Genomic DNA, 17,537 nt, shown 5'->3' on the forward strand with positions numbered 1-17,537 from the left:
GCTGACACCATACCGGAAATGTTAGAATTATGCACATTACTTTTTGATGCTTTTCGCAAGCGAGGTTTAAAATTGTCTCCAAAGAAAACCAAGTTTGCACAGACTTCTGTAGTTGTTCTTGGACATAAAGTGAATAAATATGGTATTTCTGTGTCTGACAAAGTAATTGACACTATAAAATGTTACAAACGTCCAAAAACTAAAAAACAACTCAAATCATTTTTCGGCACTTGTAGTTTCGTGAGACGCTTTGTAAAGAATTTCAGTGAAATTTCAGCTCCTCTCTTACAATTACTTAAGCGTGATGCTAAATATAGCTGGAAAAAGCCACAACAGGATGCTTTTGAAAAACTCAAAGAAGCAATCATAAATTCACCAACTTTAATGAACTATCACCCCAACAGACCATTATTTCTGTACACGGATGGATGTAAATCTGGGGTGGGGGCGGTTGCTAAGCAACCAATTGATGATAACCCTAACAGTGAGTTAGTTCCTATTGGGTATTGTTCCCGGTCTCTAAACGCCACAGAAAAAAATTACTCAATATATGAGATTGAGCTTCTTGGGGTGCTATATGCACTACGTTCTTTTCGTTACTGGCTCATCGGAAGACATTTTTTTCTAAAAACAGACTGTAGAGCGATCACATTTCTGAAACAATCTAAAAATGTTAGTGGCAAGCTAGCTCGGTGGCTTTCTCAACTAGAACAATTTGACTTTACAATATCCCATGTCTCAGGAACCGCCAATATAGAAGCCGATAATATCAGTCGTTTTGCTTCCAATAAAAGAGATCTCGAAGATGAAAAGTTAAGTTCAGAGGACCCCTGTGTTTTTTTTCTGGAAGATAACACCGATATTAATATTAGCGAAGCTCAGAGAAAAGATAATGTTCTTAAGCACATTATTGACTGGCTTGAGGGCAAATCTAAAGACAATCAGTATGAAAGACAAGCTTCCTGTTATGAATTGCGCAATAACATTCTTTACAGAAAAAACAAAACACCTATGGGTATGAACTACTTGCTTGCCATTCCTTTGTCATTGCGGGAAACAGTTTTTAAGAAGTGTCATGAGGAGATTTTGGGAGCCAATCACTCTGCTTTTAGTAAAACATATAAATTATTAGTTAACACTGTATATTTTCCTGACATGAAACGCTTTGTATATAGACGCTGTAGAGAATGTCTTCACTGCCAAATGTTAAAGAAAAGAGTTGGTTTGAGTTATGGTAAGCTGCAAACTCACCCTAGTGTTATGCCCTTTTACCGGCTTTATTTGGACGTAGCTGGGCCTTATTGCACTAACAATATTTTGAAACACAAATATTTTGTGGTCTGTGTGGATGAAGCCACAAGATTTTGTATAACAGCTAGTATTCCAGACACCACTGCCAATACTTTGGCATCATTCCTTTTTAATGACGTCATTTTAAAATATGGGTTATTTTATGAACTCTGCCTAGACAGGGCAGCTGCTTTTACAAGCGCCATATTTAAGGAATTGTGCAATATTTGTGGTGTTACGTTGAAATTTGCAGACGTGAAAGCACATTTTTCTATTGGGCTCGCTGAGGTAACAATACGTAATTTGGAACAAAAATTGAAGCTCAACATTGACCCAAATAATTCAGGAAACTGGGTGGAATTACTTCCCAAGGTTACATTCAGCCATAATATTTCTATTAACACAAGTATGGGATACTCCAATTTTGAATTACTTCATGGTTTCAAACCAAGGTTAATACATCAAGCTATGTTTGACACACAGTGTCAATTTCAAGACAACGCAGTCAGGCTATCTCATCTTAATGATATTCGAGAGCAGGCTGCTGAAAAATTATTCAAAAGGTTCCAAACTTCTGCAAAATCATATGACAAGCGTCATAAACAAGTGCAATTTCAGAAGGGAGATCTTGTTTGGATATATGTAGATAATATGAAACGGGGCCAGACACGTGCTTTCACTGGGAAATACATTGGACCAGGTGAGATACAGGGCAAGAATAACGAAAATAGTTACTTCGTTAAATTCACTACTGGCACAGGAAGACAGAAGATAGACTCCATTACGGTTGACCGTCTTAAGAAATATTACCCTCCGTCGCCTCTGGACGAGTTAGGAGATCACGACCATCAACGCAAGAAGCCTCCCACCAGTGACGATACTGAAGCCAGAGACTCAGCCATTCAAGGAGAGAACGTACCCCCTGAAGAGAACTGTACAGAAGATGAGGAGGACCGGAATCAGCTGTCTCCACGGAATGATGAAGACGAAACAGGCTTACCAACATCTAGCTTTATTATTGAATTCACTGGAAGGAAAGAGGGAAAGGAAGAAAAAGATGATCAAACTGACAATTACACGTGCCTAAATATTGTTAAGGCCATTTCTATGCTCCATTTACCAGCGTGGGATGTCACAGCCAGACGTACGCTACATAATGCACCTAAAGTTCCTTCAAAATTTGGTGTGAATACTGAGATCAATTCTAAGGTAGCTTTGTACCATGGAAGCATTGTAAAACTCCAGGGTGATGCCATTGTAAACCCAAGCAACACGGATTTACTACCCATAGGGGGCACAGACAGGGCAATACACTTAGCAGCAGGGCCACAATTAACTCAAGAATGTGCACGCATTGGGAAATTAAAAGAAGGTTCGTGCATAATTACAGAAGGCTTCAATCTTCCAGCTAAACACGTAATACACACTTGTGGACCTAAAGGTGAAAATAGCAAATCATTACAGTCTTGTTACGAGAAAATCTTATTTAGTGTTTTAAACAATGATTTTCGTACAGTTGCATTGCCCACCATTTCAACAGGTGCATTTTTATATCCTAAAACACCAGCATGTCACATAGCCTTAAGAACTGTGAGAAATTTCTTGGAGGAAAATTTGGATTCCATAGATAAAATTATATTTTGTGTTTACGATGTACAGAATAAACGAATCTATGAACATTTGATGCATGAATATTTTCCTGTGGTGTAAAAAAAAAAAAAAAAAAAAAAAAAAAAAAAAAAAAAAAAAAAAAAAAAGCTAATCTTATTATTACGATACGTTAGTAATGTATAGTGAAGTATTGATACTCTATGTTTGATAATTTTGAAACTACTTTTTAGTTTCTGTGGGATATTTTCATAATCCTTTTATTTTGAGTATTATTTATTGTGTATGAGTAGTGGGTTGCATGGCAAGTGTTCTTTGAATATGTTTCATATTCTTTCCTGACCTTTTTGTTGGTCGTTTTTTTTTCACTGTCAGTGAGCCTTCAAGGTAACATGGAAATAAATAAAAATATATATGTACATATTAGATGAAAAATAAGGGAAAGAAGCACTCAAATGTTTCTAGTGCTGTATATAGTAGATAATTTTAATATTGTTTTATTATTGCTCATAGCTCTTCACCATGAAGTTAAGAAGTAAACACAGGAATACTGCTTCAAATCTATATTTAATTGTAGAATTAGGCATGATTTCTATTCTAATGTGCCACTTTTCTCACTTTGTTGCAGGCAAAATATCTCATTCTGCTTTTTGTGACGATAACTGCTGTCACTACAGTAGCAACTTTAGAATTCAGTATTTCGTCTGGATTTTATTTTAAAAAGTTAAGTAATATGGTCACCTATCAACACTCAGTACCATTAACTTTCAATATCAGTTTTGTGTTCCCGGAGAAATTAAACTCTTCTACGTTGTATAATTTTTTACACTGCAATACACAAAAGTATTATCACATTGATGTATGTAAAGCCGCAGATACGCTTAAGCAATTACACGATCACATTTTGAAAAACTTTTTGCATATACCGAAACCTATGTTTCATAACCCGGCACCTAAGAAATCTAAGAGAGCATTATTGGGTTTTATTGGCAATCTTCTAGGATATTGTTGTGATGTAGCTGAATCATCAACTGTAGATGCTTTGCATCAAAAGGAAGAAAAGTTAGAAGAAACTGTATTGCAAGTTCAAAAGCAATTAATGAAAAATAACATATTTTTACAGAACTCATCTCAAGAACTCTCAAATTTTCAGGCTCAAATTCAAAACAACTTCCAGAGAATTAGAAATTTTTCCCAACACATTGTAGAACAAGAAAAAAGATTAGGCAAATCTCTTAACACGCTAGATTCTAAAGTGACGGCTGAATCGTATGCTTTTATCTCCGAATTTTATGAAATCACGGCACAATTTTTGAAATTTTTGGAAATTTATAAATATGATTTATTAGTAGAAAGCTGTAGAGATGGCAAACTCAATGCCAATACTATACCATATGATGTTCTTGATGCACAACTATTAGCTTTAGAATCTACTCTTATTAAATCTGGGTTCGTTTTAGCCATTGATAGAAACCTATTAGAAATTTATTATACTATTTCAACGCTGTCATGCTCTATAACAGAAAATTACATATTTTTGCAACTGAAAATTCCTATCCTGGGAAAAGATTCTAGCTTTGAAATTTTTTCTGTAAGAAGTATACCGTTCGCAATTAAAAATCAGACATGTGTCGTCAATTTGGAACCTGTTATTGTAGCCGTTCAAAACAAAAAGACTATAATTCCCATAATAGGATCTGATATGCTTGGTTGCCAGTTTCGAACTACTCGCTTATGTAAAATTCCCAACCACGTTATTACAAATTCTCGCCAAACAGAATGTATTACGCACGGATATAGAGGACAAACTGTAAAGGATATTACTTCTACTTGCGATTTTCGATGTGAATCAGTCACAACAGTTCAAATAATGGAATTAGATGACCACCAATATTTATTAACGCACCCTCCAAAATTTGTTACCCTATGGAATAATAGTATCCCAACCAACCTCTCATTACCTGATCACTTGAATTTTGGTGCTGTACAAATAACTCTACCGTGTAACATCAAATTGGAAGTCACTCAGCATCTCTTTGTAAAAACAAATTTTCCCTGCTTCGATAATGATTTATCAAAACCTAAACTTCTACATTTATTTCCGGCAATGATTGTAAACAATGATTTATTTCTCGTTGGACAAAAATTCAAACCCAATGTTTTCTTTAATGTCAATACATTAGTGAATGATTTATGGATTTCATCTGTTAGCCACATGAATGTAACGCCTTTTTCATTGGTTGAAACATCATTTGAACGTCCTATCTTTGAACATGAATGGTTTGTTCCCGGAATCATTTTTCTTTGGCAATTAATACTCACCATTTACGTAATTTATGTTCTCAAACAAAACAAAATGTTAATTCTGCCATTTTGTTCCAAGCCTGTGAGAGCAATGGAATTATCTTCGGCGTTTCAAAGCTTTTTAGGAATTACTGACCTGCTCATCTTTATAACCCTAGTTCTCATGTTATTTGTGTTAATAAAAATCTTCCGATTATTACAAAAGAAACCATCATCTCTTCATCGTACTTTTCCAAGATTTTTGCCTGCTACTGCTAGAAACAACGCCTCGACAGAAACACGCGAGGACTTGCATCACTCCACGCTAGAACTCACTCCGAGAAATATCTCAGCATCGTATTTAAACAATTACATCCCTTATGTGTAACGTATTTTATCTCGTGGTATCCCAGTCATTTAACTAATCTGGAATAGTGCTACTCTTCATATACCGTTACCGAGTAGTCCGCGGTATATCGGACTTTTCAGGCACTTAGTAGAGGAAATGCTACTAACCAAATTAGTTAATCTAATTGTATCCTCCCATATTCTAACACTCCCACGAATATCAATTTTAACTAACACAAACTTATACGAATATTTAAACTTAGAGAGATTTTACTTTGCATATTTACAATATATATATTATTTATCTTATATGTTATTTATTATTTATAATTTATCTTATTATATTACATATATTCATATATTTATTTTATATATCACAATTTGGTTAAGGAATCATATAATTATTGTATATAAACAAGTTACAATTAATTTTTCTTTCAAATGTCATTTTTTTCCTTCCCACTTAACCCCTCACTGGTATCTCAGCCATAATCTATATTAATAATCCCATATTAAAATTATTATACTTACCTCCCATCAAGATTGCATAACACCACACTTCCTGATGTACTATAAACTAATTCGTTTTATTTTTCTTTCATGTAAAAAAAAAAAAAAAAATCTGAATCAGCGCAACCTGGAATTCTATCCTTCTACATCTTCAGTTTCTACGTAGTAATGGGAGCGTCCGCCAGAGGGCAACCTTCGACAACATATTATAATTAATTCATACCTGACCGCCATCTTAAGGACATTGGAGAATTACTACAGCATCTTTGGGTCATCAACACTCTTCTCCAGGAGAACACTTCGAATTTTTTTCAAAATCGTCGTGGAGAAATAGAGCAGGGAGTGTAGAGGATATCAGACTAAGCGCCTATTTTGAATTCTCCCTGTATGTAGTTATTTTGTTTTTCAAACAAGAAATTGTAATTATTAAATAATAAAGAAGAGACTTCCCTATGTTGTCACCTCATCCCAATACAAATTCATGCTTACCATTCTCTTCCTAGTTTCCGTAACTTCACCAAAACAAACTCAGCCACGCCGTTTCAGCAATTAAACTTCCCTATTGACCAAGATAATTGTGATGAGCTAGTCATCCACGTGCGGAGCACCAGGAAGAAGCGAAAGCTAGGAAGTAGAACAAAACCAGTGGACACGGAACCCTCCGGGTGAGAAGTGTGACAGGAGCCGCCAGAAATACACTTTGGACCCTATTCAGAAGAGTCGTCGTAGCAGCAATTGAGAGACGGTCGGCACGCCTGGGCCCTCACCATCCATTGCATGACAGAGGTGTCATTCCAAAGAGGCCAGGACATCTGGGAGCTGTTGCCCTGAGATCGAGAGGTTCTTCACTCTCGAACGTGAGGTCCAAGATCGATACCAGACGGAACCACTCAACGGATTGGAGGATAAGGCTTCACCCAATATTTGAAGAGGCTCATCGTATCGAAATGGCTGAGGTACAGTAAACCTTTTCCTTTCCTAACCTTTGCGTCTCTGTGATCTCTTCTATTAGAAAACATGCATTTCATTTCGCTCATCCCCAATTAATTACTTCAGCGCTGTACTGCTCAGATCCCCACGTACTTTCTCTCTTGCCATGCGAAGTGCTATCCCCACATTCTTTCAGTAAAGAACTGATAATAGAGCAAATAACTGTGGTTGTAACACCACAGTACAGTACAGCAAGAATATAACAGAATTACTATGAGTGTAGTTTTAAAACTAATACAAAATTCACTAAGTAGTTGGTGTTCTCAAGGACCAGGCAGCTAAGGGAAGGATTTCCACAAACCTTCACGCAAATCGAGTGGAGGTGGTTAGGATTTTCAGTGCTCCAGGCAAGAAAAGAGAAGTTGAAGTTTCGCAAAGCTCTAGCAAGCTAGGCGGAAAGAAACCTCCACGTAAATTAGGTAGTTGCGGTTAGGATTCTCTTAAAGCTCAACGCAAGCTAAAAGAGTGGTTGAGTTTTCACAAAACTCCACGCAAGCTAAGTAATACATACACTTTATGACTACAAGAGCCTTAAATCCTATCACCCTAGGACGTTCCACTTCTGGGCTTTAACAATTTCACCAACAAAACCATCAAACATTTAAAACTAATTATTATTATTACTATTACTGTACATATCACGAAATTTTAATAATAAAAGATAATTAATAAAAGTCTAAAAAATTTCCGACTACCATTTTTAAGCTCTACCTAAAAAGAACGTTACAATATCTTTAGTCCCATAAAATACTGGCCATCAACTTACCACGGACGGTCTTACATGAAGTATTTTGAGAGTGGAGATGATGTGTGTTTTCCATTGCTTTGAAACCTTTTTTGTCTCAACTTCAAAGTGGTGTGTGTAAGTCATATCCTGAATATGTAAGGCATAATCTGCTTGAACCTACCTGTAATCTCTTTGCAAAGACAAATGATGAGCTCACAAGCAAGTACTCGTTCCCGTTCTCTTCTAGAAAAGTTTGTATGGGAGAGGAGAAACCAAAATAAGTTCTGGCTGCACTGGGACACTATTTCATATACCCTAGCTCCAGTCGAGGGTGATTAGTCAACTCAACTCCAGGGAAAGAGTGTCGAAGGTAAACCTGGCAAGAAAATTGCACTCGCTGCCGCATGTGTTTAGCATACAGATATCTGGAACCCTGTCTGGTTGATGGCGTGGGAGACCCGGGTTCGATTCCCGGCGGGAGCTCATGTGGTTCGGATTCCACGTTAATCAGTAGGTCCACGTCTCATATAGCCTCGCTGCTGAACGGGACGTTAAACCCAAAATCAACTCAACTCAACTCAACCTGTCTGGTTGATATTTTTCTCATGCTCAGCCACAAATCTATGTGTTCAGCACTTCGTCAGTGTGTGTTGTAATCTCTTATACGAAATACCAATAGTTTCTATAATACACCAAAGTTCTTCAATTCTGCAATATCATATCATGAATGAAATCAATTTTGTTTGGGTTGGTATTGTTTGAAAGTGCACCGCAGCTAAGATTATCAATGGATGTCTGACACTTTTAAAAATCTGAAACTCAATTTCTATCATTAGAAGGTGGAATGTTCCTAAGAACTGATACGTATCACGATGGATTCTTTGTGGTCAAAAATTGTAATAGATAGCTAGAATATTTTCATATGGATTCAGTCTGAAGAAAGGTTGCATCTTCGATCTTATCACTCTTCTGCAACTGAAAGTTATAGATCTACTACATTCGATTTTAATAATAAACCCCATAGTATGGATATCTACCACTGTTTCACAAATCGCAATGCACTCACTTGTTCATTGAAAGGAAGAAAGTTTAAATGAATAATAATTTAAGTTAACTGATAGGAATAGAAAATATTCAATTCTATTATGTATTTCTAAGAAATTGGTTATTACCATTAGCGCTAGTACTGCTTTTATAATCACCTCATACTGTTTATTTCACGACAAAATAACTTATTGTCACCGTAGTCTTTTTTAAATCCTACTCACTTCATCCTTATTATTTGCTTTGTTATTTCACTTTGAATAGAAATCAAAGTCAGTTCATTTAAACGCTGTTGCTCGTTGATGTCCTTAGGTATTCATTATTATTAGTTTTGAAAACTCTCCACTTCCCAGATGCAACTATAATAGAAATAATGATGAGAATGAGGTAGGGTACTGTTATATGATATAAGGATGAATCATATAAGAAATGAATTTAAATATTTCAATTTAACTTCCCTTCAATTGAAGTTAAAGGAGACGAAGAGGAAAAGGAATTAGATTTCTGAGCTGTCAGCATCTAAGGCCATTTACCCGTCACGTACATGAGGGATGACGTCCCTCGCCGAGCACACTATCCGATGAAAGGGAAGGAAGCGCCTGGGACCATTATGTTAGGTACAATCCCGGCATTTGTCTGGTGTGAATGAGGGAAAAACCAGGATAATCTCACTCAAGATGGCTGATCTGAAAAAGCTGTTACACTTTTTCGACCGAATGTGTCCACCGGGAATCGAATCCAGGACCGCTCGCACCAAAGGCGTAGCGACTACGCCACTCTAAAGATGAATGATGATGAATTGACTGAATGAGAATGTGGGAGAAAACGGGAGTATCCCACGAAAACCCACGATTGTCCATCATAAACTTACTTGGCTGGGGAACGAACCAGGGACCCTCCATGAGTCATCTAAGACCAGTAACTAGCGCTGTAGCATTCGGTGCGACAAGGATTGGACTGATCACTCCCTTCGGAATTTACTTGCGGAAACCCTTCAATACGCAGTGTTCGATTTTATTGAAAATAGAACAACCAGATTTAGCTTTACAGGTTAATAATATACAAATTCTTCTCTAGTCAACATGAATTTTACAACAAACTTTCGCCGTGTTAAAGGTTAAATCGGACATGCAACAATTATTTTTAACGTACTCATGAGTACCTTTCGCGATACAATTGTAAAAATGCATTACAAAACTTATCATCTCTAAATATGTTCAATTTTAAGAATGTCAGAAATAGTAAATTATTACTTTTTATGAACAGCTATCTCTCGCTATAGGCGAGGGATCCATACAACGCCAGTCTGGGGGCAAACGCCTCACTTGTTCTACCCATGGGACAGCTCTGCATACTCAGATTGCAATCTTTGAAGGCCTGTAAAACATTATTCACAGATGCAACTAACTCAATATTTGGTACCAGCTTTTCCAAAAGATGATATCTCACGGGCCGCAAACCATTTAGTTTGATGCGACCACGAAATCAAGTAGGTCCGTTGATAACATAAAATTCTTCTGCAGGGCCCTTAATCAATGTATTAAGATTCTATCGGCGTGCTCGGTCAATGTGCTAAGATTCTGCCACTGTGCGGAAGTCAGAACATCGGTCTACCTAGTGTAGAGTATGAGTTGCTTTGGTTTAAATGTTAAAAGTCTAAATAAGTGAACGCAACAATATTAACTATATGAATTTGAAAGTTCATTATTGAATAATTCGCGACATCTACTGAAACCTGTCATGAAGTACTAGGAGTAGATTTCAACTGAACTGGGGTACCACCAACGACTGTAAAATAAATAAATAAATAAATAAATAATAATAATAAAAAGTAGTTCAACTGTTTAGCATGACTTCTCGTACTTTAGAAATGAGGGAGAAGTGTGCGAATTAAATATTTTTCCCAAGAAGAGATGAATTCATCCATCACACATAATATTATGACACGTATGCATCAAGTGAAGGAGTTTGGTTATATGATGATATTTTCTCGATTAATACAGCAAGGGAAGTGGTAGTAGACTTCTACCGATCCCTGTTTCTGTAGAGAGTTAAGAACAGATATAAAATATAATCTTGGGACGCTTAACAGATCGCAGGAAACCGCTTCTCGCTATTACCGTTTTTCTTCCCTAGGGATCAACGTAAGAACAGGTAATGTGGTTCATTTCCATTACTTCCGGTTTGAACATCGCTTCCGCAAACAAACTCGATTCCTAACTTTTTGACGTTGTGGACCCTGATCAAGTGGTTATTCATCAAGTAGTAACTGAGATTTTTTGCCTCCCAGACTGACGGACAGGGTAAATATATAAAGGATATTTTGGTAAACCAATCTCCTTAACAAGATTTGTTCCTAATTGTTGTACTTTTGTCTACAAAATAAAAGTTGTTCTCTGTGACTATCCTGATGAACATTTAGACAATTTCTAGAGGGAAAAAAAGTTACCCCTGCCAGGGATGAAAATTTTCTTCCTCGGGATAGGATAATTTTTTGTCAGAGAAAAATCTCTAGCATATTTCCATTAATTAGTACTTCGAAAGAATAAAAGATTTAATCCTTTTAGTATCAAGTTAATAGCATCCGCGTATCCTTTAAAAAAAATGGTAATATTGTTCATTCCCTTCGTGTTTAGAAAATAATTGGACACACACAGTGATCAGTTAGAGACTTACTAAACTGAAACCTCCCCTGAAGAAACAAAGAATGAACGGAATCATGAAGCCAGAAACTGTAATTAAAAAAGCGTAAAAGTTTTAAAAAAATAAATAAAATCACCTATTGGTATTCGGCCAAGGTTTAAAAGTTTTCAAACCAAACACAAACAACAACTTGACATGTACGGCTATCAAACAACTGGATTGTGCTGAAGCAAAGCATTATAATGACACAAATTTTTACAAAAGTGATCGCAGAATTACGAAATAAGAAAGTAAACACGCACTTACAAGTTAATTCTTAACTTATATAGATAATGAAGGCTTCTTGTACACTAATTAGTGAGCCAAATATTAATAAGTCAATATATAGAATTATATTTCAAGAATTACTAATATAATTTCCTAATTTTCGAACACAGCGATATTCGTTCAACTTGCAACTTTTGCTTCTCACACGAATTGCCAATCAAAGAAAAATTCTGGTAAGCCTTAGAACCTGAGCTGATGTAATGAAAAACCATATTTCTGCTTTCAAAAACATTATCCCAATACAGGTTTATGTTAAAAATTATACAGCACCTCTCCCTCTATGGATAACATTTTAGTATATATATACTTCTTGTACTAAATGAATGTATTTTATACTTTTGATAACTTTTCATATAAAACTAGGCGATGAGAAACGCCGCAATGCATTTGAGATTAGTTAACAATGCTATTTGTTTTCACGTTCTTTGACTTTTGACTTCCGTTATATGCTGATCCTACATTTGGTGGGTTTCAAAGTTTGATTTCCAGAACGTGACATTGATAAGTATAGATTCACCTCATGTGTCCGATTTCAAAGGAACTGCAGCTGGGTTACGAACACGTGTAGATTTTGCTCTTTTCAGGGAAAGAACTGTATCATTGAGCCGGCGTAAACGTTGGCGAAGTTTTAGGCTGGTGTTCGTCGAAGATCACCAGGAATAGAAACACGTGGAGTTTTGTGGAGTTCACTAGTTGATGCCACTGGGGTTGGTATTTCTGGACTCTTGTCGGAAACAAGATTGCTTGGGTGGAAACGTCAGACGTTTGAGTTGCAACAGATTTAAGAAAAGTAGCTCCAACAGTAGCAAAGGGAACAGAAAGCGAGAAAGGGATGCTTCCTTTTAAGCGGCCCTTCGCATCAGTAGCAGAGATCTTCTCAACAACCACTAGCTCTCGGAAACGCTTCTTACGTTGAAAGACTGGTCAGTCCTGAGACCAAGAAATGATCGCCTTTGCAGTTGGCACAGAAAGGTCTGGTTATCGTAGAGATTTCCACACCATGACTACCCTGGTTACAATTCGCATAAAGAATAGCATTCGCATTACATGCCATACTAGTGTGCCCGAAGTTTTGATATTTGAAACAAGGCAGGGGACTGGTAATATATGGACAGACCTTAAGTTGGTAATAATCAGCCTTGACGTAGTCCGGAAGTGTAGGCAATCTGAAAGTAAGAATTACTGACAGAGTAACAACAAGGGTTTGAAAAAACCCGGGTATTAAAAAAAAAAAAAAAAAAAAAAAAAAAACACCTGGGCCCGTGTGAGTTTCTTCGGGTTTAATTGGCTTTTTACGAAATATTTCAATGTCTTTGGGGTAAAAATATTAAAATATGATTTACATTTCAAGATTGTCACTGTCACAACTTGCAACTGCTGTTTTGAAAAAATGACCGCCATTTTGAAATTTTATATTGGATAGTCGGAAAATTCTATACAGCAAATTTACAATGTCTTGTGTTTCTACCCTCAAAATTTCAACTTAAAAAGTCCGAAAAATTGCACCCTGTAGCATGGATACCGGCTATTTTGAAAAATGGCCGCCATTTTGAAATTTTATGCCGCCAAAATATATACAGCTAATTTAGTCTCTCGTGCTTCTACTCTGAAAATTTCAACTTGAAAGACCGAAAACTGGAATTTGTAGCGTGGATATCCGATATTTTGAAAAAAAGAAAAAAGGGCGCCATTTTGTAATTTAACGTTGGTATGCCGCCAAAATCTATACAGAAAATTTATAGTCTCTCCAGCTTGTAACCTGAAAATTTAGAAGACCGAAAGTTGAACACTATGTGGTACAGTTCGCAGAAAAAAAAAACGCACCATGAGCATGTAAGTTTATCGTGAAATGACGAGGTCTTTTGCTCCAAACTAAGTGTGCAGGGGAGGACGCCGAGATTTCTCCTGGTGTGATTCATGCCACTTAGACGATTCCCTGCGCTGTTAGGCGTAGTTTCTACATGGTCATGTTGCAGGTTTTTTGCTGCGGACTGTACAAGCAGACAAACGAACAAATGTAAATCGAATCATCCCAGGAGCCTCAGAAACGTTCGCCAAATATAAATACTAAATAGCTATATTAAGTTAAAACAAAGACATAAGTCTTCAAAATGTCTTATATGAAATAAATATTTCTCAACGTAAAATAAATGGTTTTATTGTTGAAGTTCACTTTCGATGCTTTGTGTGTTTAATTACGGGAATTTCCCGAGCACTTGTTGCAAGGCGGTTCTTTTCTGAAAATTAATTGAAAACAATTAACAAAGATAGGCCTATAATTCATATTTTATAAAGTAAATGTTTCAAAATGTCATAAATGAAATTAAATATCTTCCAGCGTAAAACAAATAGTTTTATTGTTGAAGTATTCACTTCCGATGCTTTATGCGTTCAATTGCGAGAATTTCCCGAACACTTTTTTCACGACGGTTTTTCCCTGAAAATGCAGCTTGCTTTACTGTACATCGAAACTTCCATTAATACTGAAGTTTGAATTCAGCACTTAAAATAGTAAGCGTTACGTAGTCTTGGGAGCTCCGAACATTAAGCTTCTTAATTTTGACAAAAATATTTATGCTATTGCTGGTGTTGATTCTACAGAATGCTTATCTGAAGGGTAGCAACAAATGACTGAACCAAATTATTGTTGTTGAAAAACCAGTATTACTGAACAATACTTGTGTTTTCATCAATAGTAAGAAATAATACTAATAGTTTTACTAATGTATTTACATATTTACTGTTAGTACCGGCACCTATGATCTTAAACCCATCAACGTATGAGGGACAACGTCCCTCGGCGGCGCCGTGTCAGGAAGCACACTATTCACGGAAAGTACTTTCTAAAATATAAAATTGCTTATTTTACTTCAAATAGGCTATAGACATAATCCACACATTAATTTGTTCTATAATTATCTCAAGCTAAGGTGAGTTTTTTTATCCATTCATTCAGTGCATTCAGAACTTTATAAACGTCTTATGTTGAATGTTGTTGTCTACCATACCGTCAAAGCATATAATTCTCCCAAAGAAAGTTCAAAATCTGATAAAAATAACTTTTAATGTGGTCACCTTAGTTGTACCAATAATATACTAATAAAAAGGTCAAAAACCCAAGTGGGTTTTATTCAGGTGGGTTCAGCCCGAAAAAAACTTTTTTTTTTTTTTGACTGGGCCCACTTGGGCAAACCCTGCTAACAACGAGTTCACTCGATTTCTTACTTCTGATGTGAGTTTCCCCTACAACTTATTGGTCAGCTACTTCCAATTTAATCTCCTCCTCGGTGGCATTTAGGAGATCCCAACATGATATCACACTGCAGGTGACGTTCAGTAGATGATGGGATTCTACAGACACGTTAACTGTTCCAATGATATTCACTTTAAGTAGCTTCGCTGTTTGCTTCTTGTCGACCGTTTCTGCCAATAAAGTGTCATTCCATATTTCTTGATATTTTACAATGCCATTCGTTATAGTAATTACTTTATTAATAAGGAAAGGGGAAAAGCCCTTATAGCACTCGGACGATTTGCTTCATCAATGGCACTATTAGCATCTTTATCTTTAATTATAAGATATCAAACTACAGGCATCACAATACTTGTCTTTTTCACACTACCTATAACTTGAGAGTTTGTCTCGCTTTCGTTTGGTTTGGTCATTTTAATAGAAAATTTATGTTATTAAAATGATTAATCGTCACTCAGCATAAACACTCGACCCTACTTATGTTGATGCTTGGCACGTTTAGGTAAACTACATCTTGCAAAAGTTATAGGTAAAATTCAATACTCGGCATCGAAAGATATGTCTATAAGAAACAAATTTCTGCAGGCGGCAAAATCAGATAGTAATACAGCTGTATTTTATGATAACAAATATAGGGTTACTGATGCAAAATCAATACAAGTGCTATACGACGGCTATAAGAAGTACGGTACGTGCATATGAAAAACGGCCGTATTAGATATTTTCTGACGGCGTAGTATTTCTACATAGCATACAAAAAATATATTTTAAGTTTATACGTGTAGCATTTAGTGTAAAATCATTACAAGTGCCATTCGGGCGCTGTATTTATAAGTAAATCGTAAAAGAATTTTAATTTTTAATCAATTACCTCTGAGGTATATCTCTTGTAAACATAAAATAAAAGTTCCCTACATCGTGCAGAAATAGTCTGCCGATGGAAATTAGTACGTCACACAGCCATCTTTCATACGCACTCAATCATTTTAATCCTAGTATGGCTCTTGAAATAGTTTTACGCTTGTAAACATGAAATACCGGTACCGGTTTCTTACATATGAGATATTCCTTTGACAGTGGAATTTCATATGTTACACAACCATTTCATACAACCACTCATTTTAACAGCAAAATTACCATTTTTATGGCACACCATTTTAATCACTACCCACGCTTGTGATAGATGGCCACCACAAGTTCGCATTGAGAGTGCGGAGACTGTGGTAGAGCGCTCATCTCTACCGTATGAGTCATTGGTTCGTTCCCAGTTACGCAGAGTGAGCTTTGTGGTGGGCAAACACCGTGTTCGTGCTGTTTCCCTCGGTTTTCTTTATTCCATCATTATCATCCATCTCATCATCGCTTTCTTCTTTAGGCTCGGTGCACAATCCTGGGACAATAAATTTAAAAACAATTACATATATTTCGATTCAGGGTAAGGTCAAGTTGCAGCACCCGTGTGGGGTTGAGTCTTAGCCAACAGAAGCGTAAGCGACCTTGAGTCGCCGCGTCAAACCAACCTATTAAGGTGAACGAAACCAAACATAACCTAACCTAATTATGTCATTTTAAGTTGAAAGGCTGGAGTGGTTAACGGAATAAATAAGCTTACAGATTTAAGCTGTGATTATTTAACATAAAAGAAATACTTTTAGTTATTTTTTGAAGTCGGCTCATAGATAAACCTGCATCGGATGTATTTCTAACTTGTATACTCCGGTAATGTGCAATTCATCCTCATGGACGTCAAGTTAAATTAAGTTCGGTTCAGCCATCATGATTTATTGTCTTCTAATTATATCCTAACACTAAATATGTAATTCCGTAAGTAAATTATTAAAACAAAACTCTGATATTTAGCTGATCTTGCACAAATAAGATCTCCAGTGTTATTTCAAAAAATATAACTGTGCGAGCGAAGGGCTTTAGAAGCTCCGCAGGGCCCGTTATTTTTTTCCCCTACCTTTATCACAATTTAGACAAAAATAAGGTACTCGGTTCTGAAACGAGTTAGGGTAGATAGTAAATGCCATCCAGAGATAAATAAATAATTAAAACAGCACTTACCTTTTATTTCTACTATTAGAGCAATCTACCACTTATAACACATATTTTACACCATCTCTTAGTTTAAACATTGAAGAAATTTTTGAAATGCCCGATGCCTAGTGTCAAAATACTGTATATAGGAAACCTTCTATAATGTCGAGAAAATTATGTGTATTTATTTCAAAAAGTATCAATTCATTCTTGCCTTGTCTTGAGAAGACCATTATCGGTCAAATAGGTAGGTGCACCACCATTAAAGTCATGTGAGCTACAAGTACAAAATTTTCTCATGTGTACCTCACATGGAGGATTTGTGAATCAGGAACAAAAATTGAATAAAATACAGGACACAATTGGGAAGAAAGGACACAATCGGGGAGAAGGTCGGCAAGTCTTTACTTTAGGCAAGGCAGTGAAAATAAGCGATATATCTCAAAAGGTTCCCGCAGATACAGCTACAGTTCC

The 17,537-nt window shown here is 36.3% G+C and overlaps 1 protein-coding gene across 2 annotated transcripts in view; it reads right to left on the minus strand.

Moving 5' to 3' along the window:
• Sply (Sphingosine-1-phosphate lyase) overlaps positions 1 to 17,308 on the minus strand; it is a 143,905-nt gene extending 126,597 nt beyond the window's left edge. For both annotated transcript variants that reach the window (XM_081725969.1, XM_081725977.1), the window contains exon 1: positions 17,091 to 17,308. The gene's annotated coding sequence lies outside the window, so the exon portion shown is untranslated. The remainder of the gene's footprint in view (positions 1 to 17,090) is intronic.
• Between the last annotated feature and the right edge of the window lie 229 nt (positions 17,309 to 17,537).

Source organism: Thermobia domestica, chromosome 1, assembly GCF_964235325.1.
Source record: "Thermobia domestica chromosome 1, izTheDome1.hap1.1, whole genome shotgun sequence".
NCBI lineage: Eukaryota > Metazoa > Arthropoda > Insecta > Zygentoma > Lepismatidae > Thermobia > Thermobia domestica.